Source organism: Epinephelus lanceolatus, chromosome 20 (assembly GCF_041903045.1).
Source record: "Epinephelus lanceolatus isolate andai-2023 chromosome 20, ASM4190304v1, whole genome shotgun sequence".
Lineage (NCBI taxonomy): Eukaryota > Metazoa > Chordata > Actinopteri > Perciformes > Serranidae > Epinephelus > Epinephelus lanceolatus.
The window spans coordinates 6,698,945-6,721,260 of NC_135753.1; the positions used below are offsets into that span (position 1 = coordinate 6,698,945).

Sequence of the window (22,316 nt, forward strand, 5' to 3'; positions counted from 1 at the left end):
GTTAACGTGTGGTCATAAGCTCAAAAACCACTTAGTTATGGTTAGGAAAAGATCTTGTTTTGGCGTAAAATACTCAGTGATGGGGGTACAATCTCTACTACGAAAGCAGCTATGTTTCTGGAACAAAATAAATGTTTTTCATGACACTATGAGGAAACACAACAATGCCTTGGTAAAAAAAAAAAAAGAAAGAAAACAGGAACGCTTTTCGTGACACTATCCAGGTAGGACATGCAGCGACTGTTTTTGTTAGTCGTTGGTCTTAAACAGTGGTCTGCAGCTTGGCAGGCATCTGCTTAGGTGTCACGCCATCCACCATCACCTACACATCCTGATGACAAAGTCAGCCCATATACTACGTCACTTTAGAAACTTTCATATTAGGGCTAGGCAATAAAATGATACCGACATTTATCTTGATATAGTTTTCCTCAATAGAGAGTATATCTCTAAATGTTCAATAAATCCACCGTGGAGGGGGTGGTGATACATTTTAAATGCCACTTGCCACCTGCCATTAACCAGAGGAAGAAGAAGACGAGACCAGCCACCAATGCAGTAATGTTATAACATAACAACAACATTCAACATGCACTTACAGTTATTTTTCGTATGACTGTTTTGACTATGGATGACTCGCCACAGTAGCTACAGTAGCTGTATGTGTCAATTCATCTTATGCTAATGGTAAGTTAGCAAGTTAACATGACTGACTAAATGGCTATTTCATTAGAATAATGTAACATATTGTTGGCTACAGTAACTGAAGCCTATAGCCAACTCATTAGTTAGCAAGTTAACGTGACTAACTAAAGAGCTATTTTGTTGGAATAATAGGACATAATGTGAATAAATGAAACATGAATAAAACTGTAATTCATTTCATGGTCTGTATACATGATTTCTGTCTGGGGCTGCCACATTTGATTTGTGAAGAATTGGGACATTTGACATGCGATGGGTACTTAATGTACCCTTTAAGCCCATCCGTGTTCATGATTTGTTGATAAATAAATATACAGTACAGGCCAAAAGTTTGGACACACCTTCTCATTCAATGCGTTTTCTTTATTTTCATGACTATTTACATTGTAGATTCTCACTGAAGGCATCAAAACTATAAATGAACACATGTGGAGTTATGTACTTAACAAAAAAAGGTGAAATAACTGAAAACATGTTTTATATTCTAGTTTCTTCAAAATAGCCACCCTTTGCTCTGATTACTGCTTTGCACACTCTTGGCATTCTCTCCATGAGCTTCAAGAGGTAGTCACCTGAAATGGTTTTCCAACAGTCTTGAAGGAGTTCCCAGAGGTGTTTAGCACTTGTTGGCCCCTTTGCCTTCACTCTGCGGTCCAGCTCCCCCCAAACCATCTCGATTGGGTTCAGGTCCGGTGACTGTGGAGGCCAGGTCATCTGCCGCAGCACTCCATCACTCTCCTTCTTGGTCAAATAGCCCTTACACAGCCTGGAGGTGTGTTTGGGGTCATTGTCCTGTTGAAAAATAAATGATCGTCCAACTAAACGCAAACCGGATGGGATGGCATGTCGCTGCAGGATGCTGTGGTAGCCATGCTGGTTCAGTGTGCCTTCAATTTTGAATAAATCCCCAACAGTGTCACCAGCAAAACACCCCCACACCATCACACCTCCTCCTCCATGCTTCACAGTGGGAACCAGGCATGTGGAATCCATCCGTTCACCTTTTCTGCGTCTCACAAAGACACGGCGGTTGGAACCAAAGATCTCAACTTTGGACTCATCAGACCAAAGCACAGATTTCCACTGGTCTAATGTCCATTCCTTGTGTTTCTTGGCCCAAACAAATCTCTTCTGCTTGTTGCCTCTCCTTAGCAGTGGTTTCCTAGCAGCTATTTGACCATGAAGGCCTGATTCGCGCAGTCTCCTCTTAACAGTTGTTCTAGAGATGGGTCTGCTGCTAGAACTCTTTGTGGCATTCATCTGGTCTCTGATCTGAGCTGCTGTTAACTTGCCATTTCTGAGGCTAGTGACTCGGATGAACTTATCCTCAGAAGCAGAGGTGACTCTTGGTCTTCCTTTCCTGGGTCGGTCCTCATGTGTGCCAGTTTCGTTGTAGCGCTTGATGGTTTTTGCGACTCCACTTGGGGACACATTTAAAGTTTTTGCAATTTTCCGGACTGACTGACCTTCATTTCTTAAAGTAATGATGGCCACTTATTTTTCTTTAGTTAGCTGATTGGTTCTTGCCATAATATGAATTTTAACAGTTGTCCAATAGGGCTGTCGGCTGTGTATTAACCTGACTTCTGCACAACACAACTGATGGTCCCAACCCCATTGATAAAGCAAGAAATTCCACTAATTAACCCTGATAAGGCACACCTGTGAAGTGGAAACCATTTCAGGTGACTACCTCTTGAAGCTCATGGAGAGAATGCCAAGAGTGTGCAAAGCAGTAATCAGAGCAAAGGGTGGCTATTTTGAAGAAACTAGAATATAAAACATGTTTTCAGTTATTTCACCTTTTTTTGTTAAGTACATAACTCCACATGTGTTCATTTATAGTTTTGATGCCTTCAGTGAGAATCTACAATGTAAATAGTCATGAAAATAAAGAAAACGCATTGAATGAGAAGGTGTGTCCAAACTTTTGGCCTGTACTGTATATATATATAGTTAAAAATCTTAACAATCCAAACTTGTTCTATTAAAATCTGTAATCTCTTAGCTCTCAATAGCTGTCCACTCCCATCCTCTGACTTGTAAATGGCATTTGAAATAGGCATGAGCAGCCTTTTTGCTGTGTTGTCAACACAGAAAAAGCTAAACTTACATGTCTTCTTTGGAATGTAGCCAAAAAACTATTCATGAACAAAATTATAATGGAAATTACTCTTCAATACTTCATCTTTCAATATGCGTTATCATTTTGTCTGTATCTCTATCATACATTGTACTGTTGGCATTTAGAATTGGCCAAAACTTCTGGTCCAGCCAGCTGGTTGAAAGTGCAGATATTTTTATCAAGATTTCTGAAGACCTAATGACTAAAAGAAAAACAGTTTCCAGGTTCAATACTAATATTTTAAGGATAATAAATTATGATATAATGATATTTAATTATCTGAATTATGGAGCTGATTGATTAGGTGAGGTCAAAGTTTGGCAGGAAAATGGTTCAAAAGTCAAAACAAAGTCAAGTGGGCTTAATGGGAGCAGGTGGGCTTAAAGGGAACATACTGTAAGTGAATATCTGGTTAAAAGTCAAAATATTTTATTCTACACACATGACATTAAAAAAACAACTACATGAAATGAATCTATATGTTGCACTAACATAACATGAAAAGTATCCATTGATCATGCACTTAAAGGGATAGTGCACCCAGAAATGAAAATTCAGCCATTATCTACTCACCCATATGCCGATGGCGGCCCTGGTGAAGTTTTAGAGTCCTCACATCCCTTGCGGAGATCGGCGGGGGGAGCGGCCAGCACACCTAATGGCCCCAGACTAACGTCCAAGAACACAAAATTGAATCCACAAAGTATCTCCATACTGCTCATCCGTAGTGATCCAAGTGTCCTGAAGCCCCAACATAAAAAGTTGCTTCGAAAAACGTCATTTGAACTCTGTTTTTAGTCTCACTGTAGCCTGTAGCTCTGACTGCTCCTCTGTGCTCTGCGCTCACGTGTGCGTGCACTCAGGGTGATCGGTGATCTCTGAAGAGCAGCAGTCTCGTCAGTACTGATGTCCAGATTCTCAAGTGTAGGCATTGCCAATTCCCAGTCTGAGCAGCAAAGACTTTCCTCATCCATTGGCATTGCTTTGCATTTGAAACAACTACACCACCAGGTTTCCAGTGCTCGACTCCGGTATTCTGCGGCTGGCTGAGGGTCAGGCTCATGAGCTGCGGCGGCTGCTTCGTCCAGTAGCCTGAGTTCCGTCCTTATACTCGGGCTCAAACAAATACGGCTCAACAAAGAAATGCTGTTCCTCCTCAATTTCAAAGTCTTCAGACATGTTGGGCTGTCCTTTGCTAAAAGACCGTAGTGCAAATTATGTTTTAGCTTCGTGGTTACGTTGTCTCCCCCTGCGGTGCACGTGTCACGTGATGTAAACATGGGTGAGCAAAGCTCATGCTTTCGCTGGTCTCGCGCAGGTGTGCACATGTGAACGCGGAGCATAGAAAAGCAGTCAGAGCTACAGGCTACAGTGAGGCTAAGAACAGAGTTCATATGACGTTTTTCGAAACAACTTTTTATGTCGCGGCTGCAGCACACTTGGATCACCACAGATGAGCAGTATGGAGATACTTTGTGGATTCAATTTTGTGTTCTTGGACGTTAGTCTGGGGCGCCGTATGCCATTAGGTGTGCTGGCCGCTCCCCCCGCCGATCTCCGCAAGAGATGTGAGAACTCTAAAACATCACCAGGGCCTCCATCGGCATATGGGTGAGTAGATAATGGCTGAATTTTCATTTTTGGGTGCACTATCCCTTTAAGTAATTAGCTATACTCATTTACATCCACCCTAAACGGTGTGATTTTTTTTGCTAGTGTCCCCTTTAAGCCCACTTGGTAAAAATGTTAATGAAAAAATAAATAAAGATAAATATACACATTTATTATCTATTTAACAGTATAATAATATATTTTGCATACAAAAATGTAAACTATACATGCTTATCATGCTTTATGTCACTGCAATGAACAATGCTATGCAGCGACTGTATTGATGCAGCATGTGGGCTGTTTGCTAGCATGCTAAATCGCATACTTTGACATCAAAAGAAAAAATATTTCTAATTTGAGTAATATTCTAACATATATTTTATTCAAAGCACTAATCTCTTAAATTTTGATAACAAATGAGTACTTGCCAAAAGCAGGAGTAGAAATATGGAAAAAAAAATGCTGTTTTCTGAGGTCACCAAAATCACTGAAGTTTTTTGCAACTTCTTCTGGGAGCAGCAGGCACATATCACACATGCTTCGATAACTCAATATCGACAAATCTGATTGGCTTACAATAAAAAAATATAATTTATATAACAGGCAGCTTCATTGGAAGAACCATGACACAGCAAAAATTGTGATGTAGTCGTTTTTTTTTAAATTTGACTCAGAAGACAAGTGGGCTTATATGGTACCTGGGCTTAAGAGGGACCTTTACCCATGCTGTGGGTGTAAAAAAAGTTCTGACCACAGTTGAGATTTTTATTTTCTCTATTTATTTGTACACATTGTCAACTAAAACACTTACAAAATTTCACACCTGCCCTGTTTGATTAGCTTCAATCCACCTCAGTTTCGTTTTCCCCCTAAGTGCGATGTGTTTGGGCAGGTGTGAACACAGCTATCACACTGAGCTGCACACCAAAACAACAAGACCTAGACTTTCTTCAATATAGACTAATATGAACATTTTTTTGTAATAACATTTTTAGCCATATCACCTAGCCCAAGTTGATATGATAGGTATGGAACATGCAGACGTAAAGTATTAATGTTTTGCAGAAACGTTTTCCTCTGGTGACTGAGGTGCCCCCCATAAGTCTAAATCTTCTGCAATACTGTCAGAAGACTCAGACATGTTTATATCTGCAGAAATTAAGGGATACAGTCCACATCTACACCAGTGATGAGCAGTGACCGTCACCATGACTCCAACTACATCCACATTAAATCCAAAAAGTAGATGGAGGCAAAATTTTAACACTAAATTTTTATAAAAATGAGAAACTGGACAAGCGTCTAATCTGTGTGTGTGTGTGTGTGTGTGTGTGTGTGTGTGTGTGTGTGTGTGTGTGTGTCTTCATATTGAGGTAATCTCCCAGAGTGGCCGGCTTTAAGCCTCGTCATCTCTCAGTCTCTTACACACACACACACACACACACACCTTCCTTCATTAGGCATCAATATTCAGGTTCATTTTAATTTAGCACCAAAGGAGGTCAGACGAGCGAGCTCATCACCCTGTTATAGCTTCGTCACGCGTGCTAACACACACACACACACACACACACACACACACACACACACACACACACACACACACACACGCAGAGACACCATCCATTCTGCTCTACTTCTGCAGCAGATAGTGGAGGAGGCTGTAAATGGACTGCAGCCGTCACAGTCTGACTGACTGCTACTACTGAAGACAGAGAGGAAGAGTCAAAATAGAGAAAGTAAAGAAGGAAAGAGTTTAGTTAAACTATTCATAGCTTTAAGGACCAAAAACCTGCTACTGATGACATCATGTTCACTCCTGACTGACTGAGACACAAGCTAGAATGATCCTGAGGTGACTCTCTGTCTTCAGTCCACAAACTGTCAGATTACTTTATGTGACTGTTTTTTCACTGACACCACAGCAGCAGCTTTAACCAAGGACAACTACTTACTACATACTACTACTACCAGCAATACATTCATGCATACTACTGCTACTACCAAGACAGTACATAAATGCATACTTCTACTACGACTACCAAGAGTAATATGACTACTACTACCAATACTACTACCACAACAACAAACTACACACTACTGATACGGCTACAGCGACAAACATGCCACTTTTACATACTACTACAACTACAACAAACATATTAGTACTACAATATACTAGTAAAATTACTACTACATTCTACTGCTACAACAAGTACCCACAGGGCTGTACAGTGCGACATATACTGTATGTCACACGTGCAATGGAAAAAAATGCTTGTGCGATGAATTTATTTGCCTAGTAGCACGCGTGTGACAGACTGCTTGCAAGCCGCTTGTGTGTGTGTGTGTGTGTGTGGTCTATTTTTTTCTCCTTTTTTCACTACACGACAAGAACATTCACTGCCGTGCATCGTCTGGCAGCCAGGTGAGTTGGTTCATTAGCGTAATGAACGGAGAGAAAGCTCTTGTCATCGAGTGTCTTTGTCTCTGTGGGTGAAGCGGATATGGGCCGCACACACACACACAGTGCGATCTTCGTGAGGGGGAGACGAGACGGAGAAAGAAACAGAGAGTTGAGCATAACCTGAATAAAAAAAACGGGGCTAGCTGTGAGGCTAGTGGAGCGTTAGCTGCAGCATGACCGGAGGAAGCACAGCCAGTTAGCCTCCGCTAGCTTCCCAGACAGAGGGGAGCCCAGTAATTTGGATGAGCCGGTGGGTTGGGTTTGTTCTAAAACCATCTCAACAAAAAGAGCGAATACGACCAACTTAACTGCACATCTGAGACCGAGAGACTGACAGCCTATTTTTTTTTTGTATTTATAAGGTCTTTATTTATTTATTTTGGTATTTTTACGTGTTATTTCGGATATTTAAATTAAAAAAATATTCTTGTTAAATAAATGTTTATTGCTCTTTAAAAGGGTGTACTTGCATCATTATGCCTTATTATCATTATATAAGTTTAAAAATGGTCTACAAACAGCAAAATTACAACAATAATAAAAATGTCTTAAAAGCACAATATTACGCAATATTATCATTTATCGTAATAATTTCTGACGCAATTAATCGCCCGGCAAAATTTGTTATCGTGACAGGTGCTACAAACTTCCTGGCCTGTGCTACAAAATTATCACCCTCTGTAGCACTAGTGCTATGGGCTAAAAAAGTTAACGTACAGCCCTGACTACCCATACTATTATATACTACTACATACTACTACTTCTGGTATATCTACTTGCTACATTTGTATAGGCTACTACTACTAACACACACACTGCTACCACTACTAATTACTACTCCTACTATTACTACACACTACTACAACAACAAACATAATACCACTACTAACGATATATACTACTACCACTATGACATACAACCACAGTATACCATTTCTACCACTACTACTTCTACAATATACTACTACTACACCCTACTACATTGGGCAGCAATAGTTTAGTCCAAAGGGACTTGGGTTGGGAACCAGAGGGTTGCCGTGCCAAGTCCCTGTCTGGACCAAATACCAGTGTGGACTGGTAGCCGGAGAAGTGCCAATTTACCTCCTGGTGACTGCCAAGGTGCCCTTAAGCAGGGCACTGAACCCTCAACTGCTTAGAGCGCCTGTCAATTGTCCATGTCTTCTTCCACAACAACATACAACTACTACTACATACTGCTACAACTACCTTCTACATACTTTTAGGATACTACTACCAATAAAACGTACGACCACTACTATGACTATCACTACTAGTAATAGTAGTAGTAGTAGTAATACAATTACTTACTAAATACAACTACTAACATTACATACCACTATTACAACCACTATACACTTCTACTACCATATTAATCCAAAAACATCAAATATGGTTGTAAAACCCTGACAGTGAACATTTAACTACACAATGAATACTTTTAATTTTCTTACTTTGAGTACATGTTACTGATAATACTAACATAATGTTTATTTAAACAAGGCTTTAAATGCAGGACTTTTACTTGCAGTGTAGTATTTTCATAGTTTGATATCAGTACATGTACTTCAGTAAAGGATCTGAATACTTCTTCCAATGGTGGATGTTTGTTTGGCTAAAGGTAGCTGGGGGAAACAAAAAGTGTTTGTTGTCTTCCTGTTCTTATTTTATCACAAACAGATGAATTTTTAAGCTCTTTATCAACAAATCAAAAGCATCCTGTCTGTAAGTCATACTTAGTCTGATCTGCCTCCCTGTTTTTTTAAAGACACATTTTCATCAGAATGTTCCTCATATAATATTTATTGATAATAAAGCAGTAATCAGCTGGTCAATTTTTTTTTTCAGTCATATTGTGTCACGTGATGACAACTCAGCCATCCCCATGACAACTTAGCAAACTCCATCTGCTGATGAAGAGTATAACATGGGGACAACAACTGTGTGTTTTACATATGTTTCTCTTTTTGTTTGCCATTACAAAGTACTTTAAACAGTTTTTTTAAACTTGCAGGAAATCTACTTTTTTAGCTTTCTAAGATTAGAAGAAGAGAAGTTTTTGTGACGAGTTGTTCAGACACTAATGGTGGAACAATGACCTACAGTAAAAGCTTAAAGCCCAGAGTATAGTTGTTCTGCACATGAACAGACAGAAAAAAAGTAACCCGTCCTTAGTGCCCTGGGTGATTGAAGGTCTGAAAACATGAGGAAGTAGGAAAGGAAAGAAGAAAAGGAGCGTGTGTGTGTGTGTGTGTGTGTATGTGTGTGTGTGTGTGTTCTTCTACTCACCGTCGCAAACCTGGCATGATGCTGATCAGCTTAATAGGCTTTCTATTGATTCTGCCTGTCTGTTCACACACACACACACACACACTGCGACCCAGTTAGATTTATCCTATTTGAGTCTCTCTCCTCCCCATCTTGTCTCTTCAATTCTGTTATTCTGTGTGTGTGTGTGTGTGTGTGTGTGTGTGTGTCTGTGTGTGTGTGTGTGTGTCTGTGTGTGTGAGTTAGTGCATGCTTGTGTGCGTGCGTGCCTGTGTGTGCGTGTGTGTGTGTGTCATGCTGTTCTCTTGTTCTTCTCACTGTCGTCCCTCGTGGCTGATTAAATCAGTTTCTATTAGGACCTCTCTCTCTCCTTCTGTGTGTGTGTGTGTGTGTGTGTGTCTTTCTCTCTCTCATTCTGTCAACATGTCCCAGCTGCCAGTGTTTTTATTCAAATCTCTTGTTTGTACAGATTTTAACATAAAGTTTGTATTTGAAAAGTTGTGACGTTTAACATTAAATGTGTGATTTAAAGTCTGTGGCTGGATTGTCTGACAGCCCGCTCATGTGACAGTCTCTCTGGGTTTGTCATATTCCCTGATGACTTGTTTGTGTCTGAAGGTGGGGTGGGATTCCCATCACGCACTCCTTGCACCTGTTCGACACAGAGAAAAGCTCCAACAAGACTACAGGTCCTTTCACATCTTGGTTTGGTGCGGACTTTTAAGTTTGAGCAAAATTACAGGTACTAAGCCATCCCCAGATCACAGACCTTGGTCCAACAAAAAGTCTAGGGCCATGAAGCACCTTGAGTTAAGATTTTCCTTTAAATATTTAAGACCAATTACAGGAAGTTCTGGCAGAACCAGGAAAAACAATGCAAAAAAAAAAAAAAAAAGCCAAAACAAAAAACAACAAAAAACGCAGTAGTCCACTGGGAGAGGAGAAGATCAGCACAAATAAAGACAAACCAAAGGGAAACCAGTAGAGACTAAGAGATACCAGAGGAATAGACCAGAGTAAATAAGAAAGCCATTACAGATGAAGAGAAACCAAAAGGAAACCAGTAGAGACTTAGGCTGTGGTTTAATAATTTAAAAATGACATCCTATGTCTTGTTCTAAATACTTTTCCTTGACCTAAATGGAAACATCATGAGGTCTAGGAAAGATATGAAAGGGAATTCATAAGGACTTAGGAAAAGACAACCATGGTGCTGAGAAAATCCAACTGCCCTTACACTATGCTCTGTAATTATGCGACAGCGTTTGTTAATAATGTGGGTCGGTTGGGATAAAACTACAATGTTCTGATGATGGACCACTAAAACACATCTTCGATAATTAATCCTGTGAGCAGACTACATAAACATTGACAACCCAATGAAAAATAGTACTCTAGTACTATTACCAAGGTTGGAATTGAAATCAAAAAAGGAATACAGGCTACCAGTAATGAAAGGAAATGGTTGTGACATTGAGAATGGTTTCTGATACTCGCATTCCTGTCCACTCATCTTTATAACATGAATCCCACTGTGATTGCATTAAAATAACTGTCAAATTTATGCACGATAGGTATATTGGGGGTTTTTGTGAAAGGCCAAATGGTGCATCGCAAGGACTTGTGGGATGGCATTATCTCCTTTCCTTAGGTAAAGGATGGTCCAGTGTACTCTTTGAAGGAGATAAGAAAGGAAGCACTGAAGCTCCTTTCCTTAGCAGCAGCTCTTATCATGGCAGCCACTTAGAAACCCCCAAGTCTTTTCACTCAGTTCAGAACCTTCCAAGGCAAAAAAACATATTTCAGGAGAAACCAAACGGAGAGACCAGACAAAATTTAGACGAGACCAGAGGACAACAATACAGACAACTAGAGACCAGGAGAGGAACACCATTAACCTCTTCCAACAATATGGAATAAAAAGTATTCCTGCTGTCACGGTTTCTTGACCAAAACAAAGATGGCTCTGTACTATCTGTTTAACTTAAACCAAAATTAAAGTTTGATTGGATTTAATTATATGTGTTTGTTACTTTATATTATCTTATATTTCCATACAAAGGAAAAGGTTTTATATTTTTCTTGTGCCATACAAAATGAGCAACAACAATGCAGAAAATACAGCCTGAGAAACAGGTTATAAACATTTTTTATCTTTAGTTTTGGTTAGAACAGTGGATAACAACAGAATGTATTTATTCTTAATAAATTATCAGATGCTTGGCTCTGTGACTCCCATGTTAATGTAATATTCAATAGTCAGAGGGGCTAACACAGTAAACCAGTAAGGATCAGAAGCCTTGTCCAGTCTATCACCCCCCTCTTCCTCTCTCTTCTAAGTCAGTGTTTCCTTTTTCCTTGGATGCACACACACACACACACACACACACACACACACACACACACACTTTGTAGTGATACAAGGCCATGTCATCAGTTTGTAGAGGAGCTGATGGATGATCTGCAGGACTCTGGACCGTCTGACTGACTGTTTCCTGTCTGCTGTTAAACCAGTAAACAGATGAAGGTGCACACAAGCCCCAAGGACACTTTATAATACACACACACACACGCAACACACACACACACAGACACACACACACACACACACACACTGGCCTTGTCTATCACATGCTGTTGAACATGGCAGTCAGTCATCGATCTCTTTCTCTCTCAGTTCATCATCTCTGATCACCCACACTCGTTTTCACAAGTCTGTCTGTTTTTAACTGAACTGACTCAAACAAGCCTCCTCCACCTGCTCTGCACCTGCATAGGATGCAAAATGTGCACAAAAATAAACATGTTTTATGGATGCAAACACGTTGTGCAGGAGTTACGTTCACCTTTTTCTGCCTTTGGAGAAAGAAGTTTTTTGCATGTGTGAAACCCTGATATCATGAAGTTCAGTGTTCAGCAGGGAAAGCTGAACATGTTGGTTCTCCTTGTTAAGCTTTCCCTTTTGACTTTGACCCTTTCTAGTAGCACTATGGAGATACTTACTTATGAGTGTGTTCTAGTTGTATCTATAAGTGGCAGTGATACAGCAAGAAATGCAACAATGTTTCAACAAAAGTAAGGAAGAGGAATACTGCAGGCAAGTTAACACCATGGATTATTACATACGCGCAGATGGCACCATACGCGCAGATGGCACCATATTTATGGTGACCCCGATCCGTCCCCCCCACTGCCCCCCCTACACATAGGTAAAAACGAGGATCAATGTTCCATTAGTTAGTCTAACTTACATTACAGCACAAAGCTTAGCTTAGTAGCCTTGTCAGTGATCAATCCACATTACACCGATTCAAAAAGGGGAAAGGCTGGAACAGATCCTTGCTGAGTTGGGAAAGCAAGGTGTTCAATTTTCCACGTAATTCTCGGTTAATAACACTGCACAGCTGATCCATTGATAGCCCGGTGTTTGTGCTACGACTTATGGTGCGTTCAGTTGTACTCGTAAGTCGGAGTTTTGAAGTCAGAAAAGCATTGAATACCATATACAAGCATAAACGTTGGGTTTTTCCATTTCATTTCATTAACTGTCCATTTTTTTCGGATTCCATGTTCCATGTCCCAGTTTTTAAACCGGGAAGCACTCAGTTTGGCGGTTACGTTGTTCGGAGCTCCGAGTTCATATTCTGATAGTAAAACAAGTAATTTTTAGGGGGCTATGACACTTAAAAAAAATGTATTCACTGATTTACAGATGTCCCTTTCATCATGTGGCTTCACGTGACGGACCCAGATGGTGTAGTTACACTTTTGATGACTATGTAACATTGGCTTCAAAGCCCAGCGCTCTTCCAGAGGGCTGGTTTTACACAGATGTAAAAAATACAAGATCCAAAAGGCTCACAGCAGTCAGCTTTGCAAATGTTTTCTGAGGTGTGTGGTTTCCCTGTCCAACATGGCAGCTGTGGCTAACATGTTAGCTCGCTGCTGTAAATGTTGATATTTTTCTTGCTATAAACCACCAGCAGCTTATTCTGTCCTGAGTGACGACCAGCGAGCTTAACCCTGAGGACCCCTCCACCAACCCCCGCAACGACCCTGAGACGACCCCATGACTACACCCCCAACACACACACACACGCCAGCTGAAGGCTTTTCCTCAATGCCAACAAGTACGTGCAATGACCAGCCAACAATATTTATCATGTATAATCAAGAGCTTTCTCATACATTATTTTAACCTATTCTAACTATTATTGATGCTCTAATTGCGTTAGACTGATTTGAATTTAATTTTTGTTTTTAAAATACACTCCCATGAAAGTCAAATTTAAGAACATATTTACATTCAAACACTTTTTCTATCATTATAATTGTTGATTTACACATATTAAGTTTCTTTAATACATTTTTGTTGTAATTTAAAGTGTGTTTTAATGTACTATTGCTGCAGTCATGTTTTCTTAAATATTGTGCTCAGGTCAAAACATAAAAAAGAGGTAAACACACACACAAACACACACACACATACACTGAGCCGTCTCCTCATGTTATCTCCTCCTCGCTGAAGTGCCCTGACCAGCTTCAGAGAGGCTGCTGTTAATTCTTTATTTTGTTGCCATTTTCATTTTTAATTTGATTCCACCATCTGTCTGTCTGTCTGTCTGTCTGTCGGCAAGAAGTGATGTCGTCTTTACTTCAGACTCACTATGTTGACATGTAAAAGACATTTCTCCTGGTTATGGAGAATATGTTGCATCAGTAGTTCATGTTTGTTTGTTGGTCCGTCATCAAGGTTACATCACTACATGTCAACAAACTAATGAAGCAGTGACAAAACAAGATGAAAACATCATGCATTCAAAAAAGACTTAAAGCCGCTACAAGGAACTTTTAACTGGATATGCAAAAGTCTCTCGTTTCTGCTGATGTCTGTGCATGACCTACAACAGCAAATGAGACCATCGGTGTGAAGATAAGCTATTTCTATATAGTGTATATCCATACCTTTAGCAAACTGTCTCCGGGTCCACCCCAGGTCGCTTCCAGGACGAAGCGATTTACGGCACTCAGACGGCACACGTCATCTTACCTAGCTGCTTACATTTATAGTGACTCTTATAAATAGTCGCTATTCCTCCTCCTCGACCCGAGGTCCGCGGGGAGTTAAAATAGCAGCAATCATTGGGTAAAAGTTCTGTGAAAGCACTGGACTCACCAACAGTCAGCCACGTCTCAGTCACACAGAGAAAATCCAATCCTCGGGAAGTCAGGAAATCCTTCAGGATAAACGTTTTGTTCGCTAGCGATCTAGCATTTACCAGCTCAATCCTGGCAGGAGCCGGCGGGTCCATGGCGTTAGCTGTCCGGGGAGCCACACACAGAGGCCGCAGGTTGCGCAGATTCACCCCTCGCCAGCGGGGACGAGGAGAGCAGGGGCCGCGGGGCTGGAACACCTCATCCGGGCCGACCACAGGTACCAGCCAGGCGTCGACAGGGTCCAGCAAGTACTGAGAAATAAAGAGACGAGGCACCGCTCCATACCTAGTCCAAGAAGCCGTGGAAGTGCTCGCCAAAACAGGCCTTCAGCCTTACCAGCCGACCGCTGTGTTTACCCTGGCGGCAGTGGCACTTACGCCAGAGAGGTGGAGCTGGGGTGCGGCAGAGGTGAGCTGGGATCCCCGACAGGAGCGGGGGCAAAGTTTTCCCATCTTGTTGTTTCATTCATCCCCAAAACAAACACATGCGCGAGCCAGGTAAGCGTCTTTACGACAATACGCGCTAGAGCTCATGGCAAATGTAGGCTTCATTCCGGCAAAACACTACCGCTTTTGTCCACAGGGTCGTCAAAATCAACTCAAAATGAAAGTTCCTTGTAGGGGCTTTAAAGCAACACTTACCTTTCTGTAAATTTTACACTTTTCTTTGTTTAGAAAAGAATGTAAATGAATTCCACCAGAAATAAAATCTCATATTATACCATTCTCATATGGTTCTAAGAAAACTCCGACCAATCATCGCATTCGGACTGAATGCAATGATTGGTCGGAGTTTTCTCCTGTCCTGTCTGTCAGAGCTGTCTCTGCCCCACGTGAAGGCCTCCGACTGACGTAACCACTCGCGTAACATCCCCAAGAGCTAACCCCATCAAACCAGCTGTTCTGCTCGCTGGACATGAAAATGGATTACATCCAACTGTGGAGATCCACTCACCGAGGAGTGAGGGACTGCTGCGTCCTTGTGTTCACTGAGACATGGATGAATGGTAACTTATCAGTTGAGCTAACGGGGCTAACACCACATAGAGCAGACAGGGAGGCTGCATCATCTGGTAAGCTCCATGGTGGCGGTCTGACAATATACACAAACAGTTTTTGACTGTAAAATGTCGACCCTTTTCATCTTACTATTGCACCATATGTTTTTTCTTTTTATTTTTTTTTAATTAATTTTCAAAATAAAATATTTTGAAGACATACAGAACATACAGAATAAACAATCAAAAACATACCCCCCACCCCCCTTCCTCCAGACCGTGCCACGTGATATATGTTTACATGATTACACACTAATGTGTTCAGTTTAATGAGTTACATGTGTTACATTATTAAGATGATTCACAGTTAACAATCAATCTTACATGTGCCATTATAGACTATAGAATGAAGCATGCCTCAACAAAGGGAGGCATCAATCTGTGGGACTGCATTTAATAGAGGTCCCCATATACTGAGCAAATGTTCTGGTTTACCCTTCACATTATACATGATTTTATCTGGGGTACAATATGAGGTAAGTTCATTCCACCAATGTTTCATCGCCAGTGATGATGCAGACTTCCAGTTCACCATTATGCATTTTTTTGCTGCAGTTAATGCTAATATAATGAATTTTTTTTGTATGAACTGTAAATTTATTTAATCTGTTTAAACACTATACTCCACTATATGTTCTTTCTTATATGTTGCACAAATTGTTTTTAAAAGTTTTGTTTCTTTTTGCTTGGTGTATGCAACATGTCATTTTATTTTTGTGCTGCACATAAAAATGACAAAGAAGTTCAGTTCAGTTCATAACGTTATGACAACACAGCATCCAGTTGCTAATGGCTAACGTTAGCCTATTGTAGCGTAGCCTCTGAAACATTAACATTATCCTCCTTGTGCATTTCCACTTACTAGTAATGTTAACGCTACTATCTAACGTTAGCAGTGTAACCTTATTCTAAAGCTCATCAGTCATCACTGACTCCAGTTGAGTTTTAAAGGGAAATTTCGGTTTATTTCAACCCGTCTCCTATCGTCCTAAATTTGTTTCAAGTCACTAGTGACATAGAAATAATAGTAAGCATGTTAGCCGTTAGCCTAGATACAGCTGTAGCGTCAGCCCTGTTAAAACGTAAGTGAACGGGCATACTTCAAGTGCAAAGTTAGTCCACTAAACAAGCTTTTTCTCCACAAAGACCGCCTCATATCGTTAGGATAAATGTTAGAGAACATATAGAAAACAACATGTAAACATGTTGTCTTACCTTACCGGTGTGCTGCCATGTTTGTTGTTTGCCATTTAGCTAAGGCTGCAACTGGTCCCATTCCTTGCAACAGAGGTATTCCTCTTCTGTGGGCATTGGGGTACAGCATTCACAGGTACACCACCAATCTCCAGAGCTAAAGTCTTCCAGCAGCCATTCCTCCTCTGTTACCTGTTGTGCCTCTCTCTCTCTCCTCTTCTGTTCTTCAATTTCATGAAGCTCTTGGTCAGTGTATTCTGGCTCAAATAAATAAGGATGGCCATCGCCTCTCGATGTGGAAAGCCTATATACTAACATTCCACATTTAGGTGGTCTTCAGAGTTGTTGTCTTACCTTACGGTGTGTTTACCGTTTACCTCTGCTTCCCAAAGCGCGGTCGAAATATCGCAGGAACAAGCAGCCATCTCATACCGTGCCTGAAATCTCGCGAGAACAAGCCGCAGCAGCTGCAAGGCAGAACTGGACAGTAGCCTGAAAGGTTCATTCATTTATTTTATGAAAGATTTATAGAATAATGGCTGACTTTTTGCCAGACTTCGACTTTGTGGAGGAGGAATTTGATTTTGCAGAGTTTTATGGCCGCCCTTATTTATTTGAGCCAGAATACACTGACGAAGTGCTTTGTGAAATTGAAGAACGGAGGAGGAGAGAGAGAGGCACAACAGGTAACGTTAGAGGACTACAGAGGAGGAATGGCTGCTGGAAGGCTTTAGCTCTGGAGATTGGTGGTGTAACGTTACCTGTGAATGCTGTACCCCAATGCCCACAGAAGAGGAATACCTCCGTTGCAAGGAATGGGACCGGTTGCAGCCTTAGCTAAATGGCAAACAACAAACATGGCAGCACACCGGTAAGGTAAGACAACACATTTACATGTTGTTTTCTATATGTTCTCTGACATTTATCCTAACGATATGAGGCGGTCTTTGTGGAGAAAAAGCTTGTTTAGTGGACTAACTTTGCACTTGAAAGGATGCCCGTTCAATTACGTTTTAACAGGGCTGACGCTACGGCTGTATCTAGGCTAATGGCTAACATGCTAACTATTATTTCTATGTCACTAGTGACTTGAAACAAATTTAGGACGATAGGAGACGGGTTGAAATAAACCGAAATTTCCCTTTAAAACTCCGGGGTTGCGTTTGACTGTCTTGGTTGTAACGTTATACTCTTATACTCTTCCGTGTATCTAACGTATCTAACGAGGAGGAGCATGGGACTTTGGAGGGAGGCGGGAGTTGTGGATGTTCAAATTTTCGAAGTGCTCTGTGAAACACAAGAAAGTAAGAGTTTCTTTAAGTCAAAGTACAGAAGTATAAAGAATAAAATGTACTGAAATGTAACATTGGTTAGAGCAGCATGTTACTGTTGTAGCTGCTCCAGGTGGAGCCAGTCTGAACTACTTGATTTATAGTTAAGTTCAATGGCTTCCAATCGCAGGTCGAGCCTCTCCAAAGGGTCACCAAATAAATCTGAAAGGGCTGTCACATAATTAATGGACAAAAGAAGAGAAAACTAAGCCCTGATATAGTAATTTATATACATTTTTGGCATTTTTCTATCTTTGCTGGGGTTTTTTCAATTTTGAATAATTATATGTTAATTATGTGTGAGGTTTAACCACACCTGAAATGTGACACAACTAAACACTGTTTTATTGTAAGTGGTCACATGTCAAACAGTTGGGAACAGCATCCTTATTATGCATTGTATTTTATAAGCATATCATATTTTTTATGTAAAATAGTAACTTGTAAAGCAAGCAGTAACTACAGCTGTCAGATGAATGTAGTGCAGTAAAAAGTACAATAATTACCTTTGAACTATGGTGGAGTAGAAATATACAATAGCATAAAAATATATACTCAATCATACACCTGTAGTTAATGAAACGCTGCAGATATGGAAACAGTTGTAAAGCCAATTGGAATTCATGCAAATTCCAATACACTCTCCCTGTAACATCAATCCAGTTTTTCCTCCATCTCCGAATGACAGTGCATTCAGGGTGTGGCATTAGAGAGGTATCACCGCATTTGAAGATCTGAATATGAATAAAACATTTGCCTCCTTCTCACAATTGTCCCTGTAATTCAAACTTGGCAAAACTCACCTTTTCAGACATTTTCAGATTTGTGATTTTGCACAATTTTATTTTTTATTATATTTCCACTTCCTCCTAAAACTCTACTACAAAGGATGCTAGAGACCAGTGTCCACAACAAAGGGGTCGTTTCCTATTTATATGACAAACTCTACACCTTCTCATATCTGTTAGTATGACAGCAGTCGGTGACTGATTTAGACCATGAGTTCCAAGATGATGAGTGGGACATAGTTTTGGACAGAATCCACCCCTCCTCCAATTGCGCCCTTTACAGCTTCATCCAACTTAAGCTAATTCATCGAATGTACTGGACCAAGGTCAGGATGTCTAAAATCAAACCTGACATGAACCCAATATGCAATAGATGCAAGCAGGCTCCAGCTACATTGATACACAAGTTCTGACTTTGGTCCATCATTATTTACCTTCTGGAAGTCAATTTTTTGCTATTTTTAAAGCATTTAAAGCAATTTTTGACCCTTCCCTACTCATCACTCTCCTTGGCCTTTCACCCAAAAGTATTCCACTCCCTAAGTCCCAGAAAGATGCCTTGGCCTTTTCCACCCTAATGATTCATATTTCAGATTTACCTCCATGGTTAGTGCCCAGTTCAGGCACTAACAAGTTAGAGAACAATCATGTTCATGGTTAAAAGAAACAGATGTTGACTGTGGGTAGGAATTGGCATGCAAATGATACTCTCCATGTCTCCACATCCATCCATCCATCCATCCATCCATCCAGAGTTTTGCTTTGCTATAACGTCACATTATTTCAACCAGAAAAGAATCAGAATTAAAAGATAAGTCGAAGTTAACGTGAGTCGGTTTTTACAGAACTGCAGACTTGTGAACAATCTTAAAACACGGGTTGATGACTTTGGTGCGCAAAACTTTAGAACGTGTTCATATAAACATGCATAGAGCTTTAAAAATGCCAAAGAAACAGTTTATTGCTGACAGCCATGCTTTCTTTTACTTTGGCTCAAACACACAGAGAACAGAAACATCCAACTATAAAAGAATACAGCGTTGGCCCTGAGACAGACAGTAATCTGTCCGAGGTGTTTCCCTGCCTTTCATCCAATGCATACTGGGATATGCTCCAGCCACACCACCCTGAGCTGGAATCTTTTGTATATGATCCTTTTTTTTTTTTTTTAACTGAAACACAATCAGCTGCTTGCAGGGCCGAGGACCTCCATAACAGCTGCCAGCACAGTGACTTACATCACCTGGAAGTCCTCTTTAGGACTCCAAATGATTGCTGGGGAGCCAGCCAGAAAAGAATGGATCGACTGCGGCCAAAACCGGACCAGCGCTTGGCCGGCGCCTGCTGATCGTCTCCCAGTCTGTGTGGGAGCCAGCACAGACACCAGCAACTCCACATGGGACAGGCAGCCCGAAAAACAGGAGCTTCAAAATACCAAAGTACCGATCGACAGCAATACTGGCAAGCTGATCCGCCCGCTTCACTCCGATACCTTAAAATAAAATCCATCTGAGATACAAAGACTAATCATTTGATTGTTTCTTATTCATGACTGTTTTATTGTTATTGCTGTTCTATTGCTCTTCCTGTATCTCCTCCATATAATTAGGGAACATAAGTGTATTGATATGTTCAGTTATATGCTAAGAGAAAGGTCAGAAAGTGGTGAGCAGAGGCTGATGGAGAGATGACGGAGAGAGGGAAAAGGATGGAGTCAGACATTTGATATTTGTTTTTGTTGTCGGACTTAGATGGAACTTTTACTGTCATTAGTGGATGTGATTGTTATTGATGTTCTAGTTATATTTTCCTTTATGTTCCACTGTGCACTTTAATGCCAATGATACACTGTATATTTACAGATGGGGGAGCAGATTAAAAAGTGAAGCAGAGATGGAGGGAAAAAGTGAGAGACTTAAAAAAGAGGAAGACAATTCAAATAAATATTTCAGCCCAGACACCAAAAGAAAATGTTGGCACTTTGATGTTTTTAGCGGGATGTCTCTATAGTTCCAGTGGGTGAGATGACACCAGAAGTCAATGTTTTTTGGCGAGGCACTGCTGCATTTTCAGGTGTGATTATACCACCAAAAACTGGTGTTTTTTAGCAAGATATTGCTTTATTTCAAGCAGGGCTTGTGCAACCAAAATTGAATGGTTTTTAGCAAGGCATCGATGCATTTACAGTAGGGATTGTGCCACCAAAAGTGTATGTTTCTTAGCAAGATGTCACTGCATTTCCAGCAGGGACTTTGCCACCAAAATCAGATGTTTTTTGCAAAGAAACACTGCATTTCCAGTGGGGGTTGTAGCAAACAGATATTCTAAGCCAAGCATAATATCTTTCTAACCATAACCAATTGCTTTTTGTGCCTAATCGTAATGACACATTAACCACAATGTTGTTGAGATACAAAGTTTCAAAGTATCTGCTATGTAATAACATACAAATGTTACATTTACGTGGTTTGCAGAAATATACAATGTCAACATTATGGCAATTGGATTGAATCTTTGCATCATGTATTGTGTACTTGAATTTGACCATTTTACATTCTTTTTTTTTTTTTAAGATTTTTTTTGGGGCATTTTTGCCTTTAATTGATAGGGCAGCTGAGTGTGAAGGGGGGAGAGAGAGAGGGGGAATGACATGCAGCAAAGGGCCACAGGCTGGAGTCGAACCCGGGCCGCTACGGCAACAGCCTTGTACATGGAGCGCCTGCTCTATCCACTAAGCCACTGACGCCCCACCATTATACATTCTGTGCTAAGTGGCCACAAGCAGCCACTGGATGTACAGTCTATCCTAACTGGAAAGTATGACATAAACAAAAACAACATGAGCACTGATACTGCAGCAACATAAACATGTCTTTTTTCAGGTTTTTTTTTTTTCTTTTTAAGAGATGTGTCAAAGAGTTTCTCTAAAACCTGTCATGTTATCATCAAAATGCCTTTCAAATAAAGGTTGCAATCTAAATCTGTAGCACAGCTTTTTTTTTGACGGCTAGATGTGCTTTAATCAACAGCTCCAGCAATCGATTTACACTTTGGAAAACAAAAGCAAAATCCAGCAGCTTCTGTTCCATGATATTAATTTCACTAGCTCATCTCCATTAAATCCTCTATTCTGGAAAACCATCCTCTATACGTCACACTTTCATGAGTTTCAGATTTTTATTAAATGATTTATTTTATTTGTTTAGAGTGCAAAACAAAGTGTGAAGTGGCTGTGTTAAATTACTACAAAGCACTTTCACAAGCTGCAGACTTCTAGCTGCAGACTGATGCTTCAACTGGTGTTCTCTTACTTTTGGCCATGTAGTGTATTCTGAGTATTTATTCTGTTATTTCAGTTTCTCCATTAAATCAAGATGAATTTATTTATTAGCTTCAGATAGGTGGTCTCCATAAATAATGTACAAATAATACATTTTCTCCTCAATTAATAACTCTTTTAATTTATCTTAAGTGGATTTGGCCATAAATAAAACTTTAATGTGACGATACTTTCAGGAACATGTGATTCATTGAG

The 22,316-nt window shown here is 40.4% G+C and overlaps 1 protein-coding gene across 1 annotated transcript in view; it reads right to left on the reverse strand.

Moving 5' to 3' along the window:
- LOC117265098 (sodium channel protein type 5 subunit alpha-like) overlaps positions 1 to 22,316 on the reverse strand; it is a 370,250-nt gene that overhangs the window by 327,102 nt on the left and 20,832 nt on the right. The window lies entirely within an intron of this gene.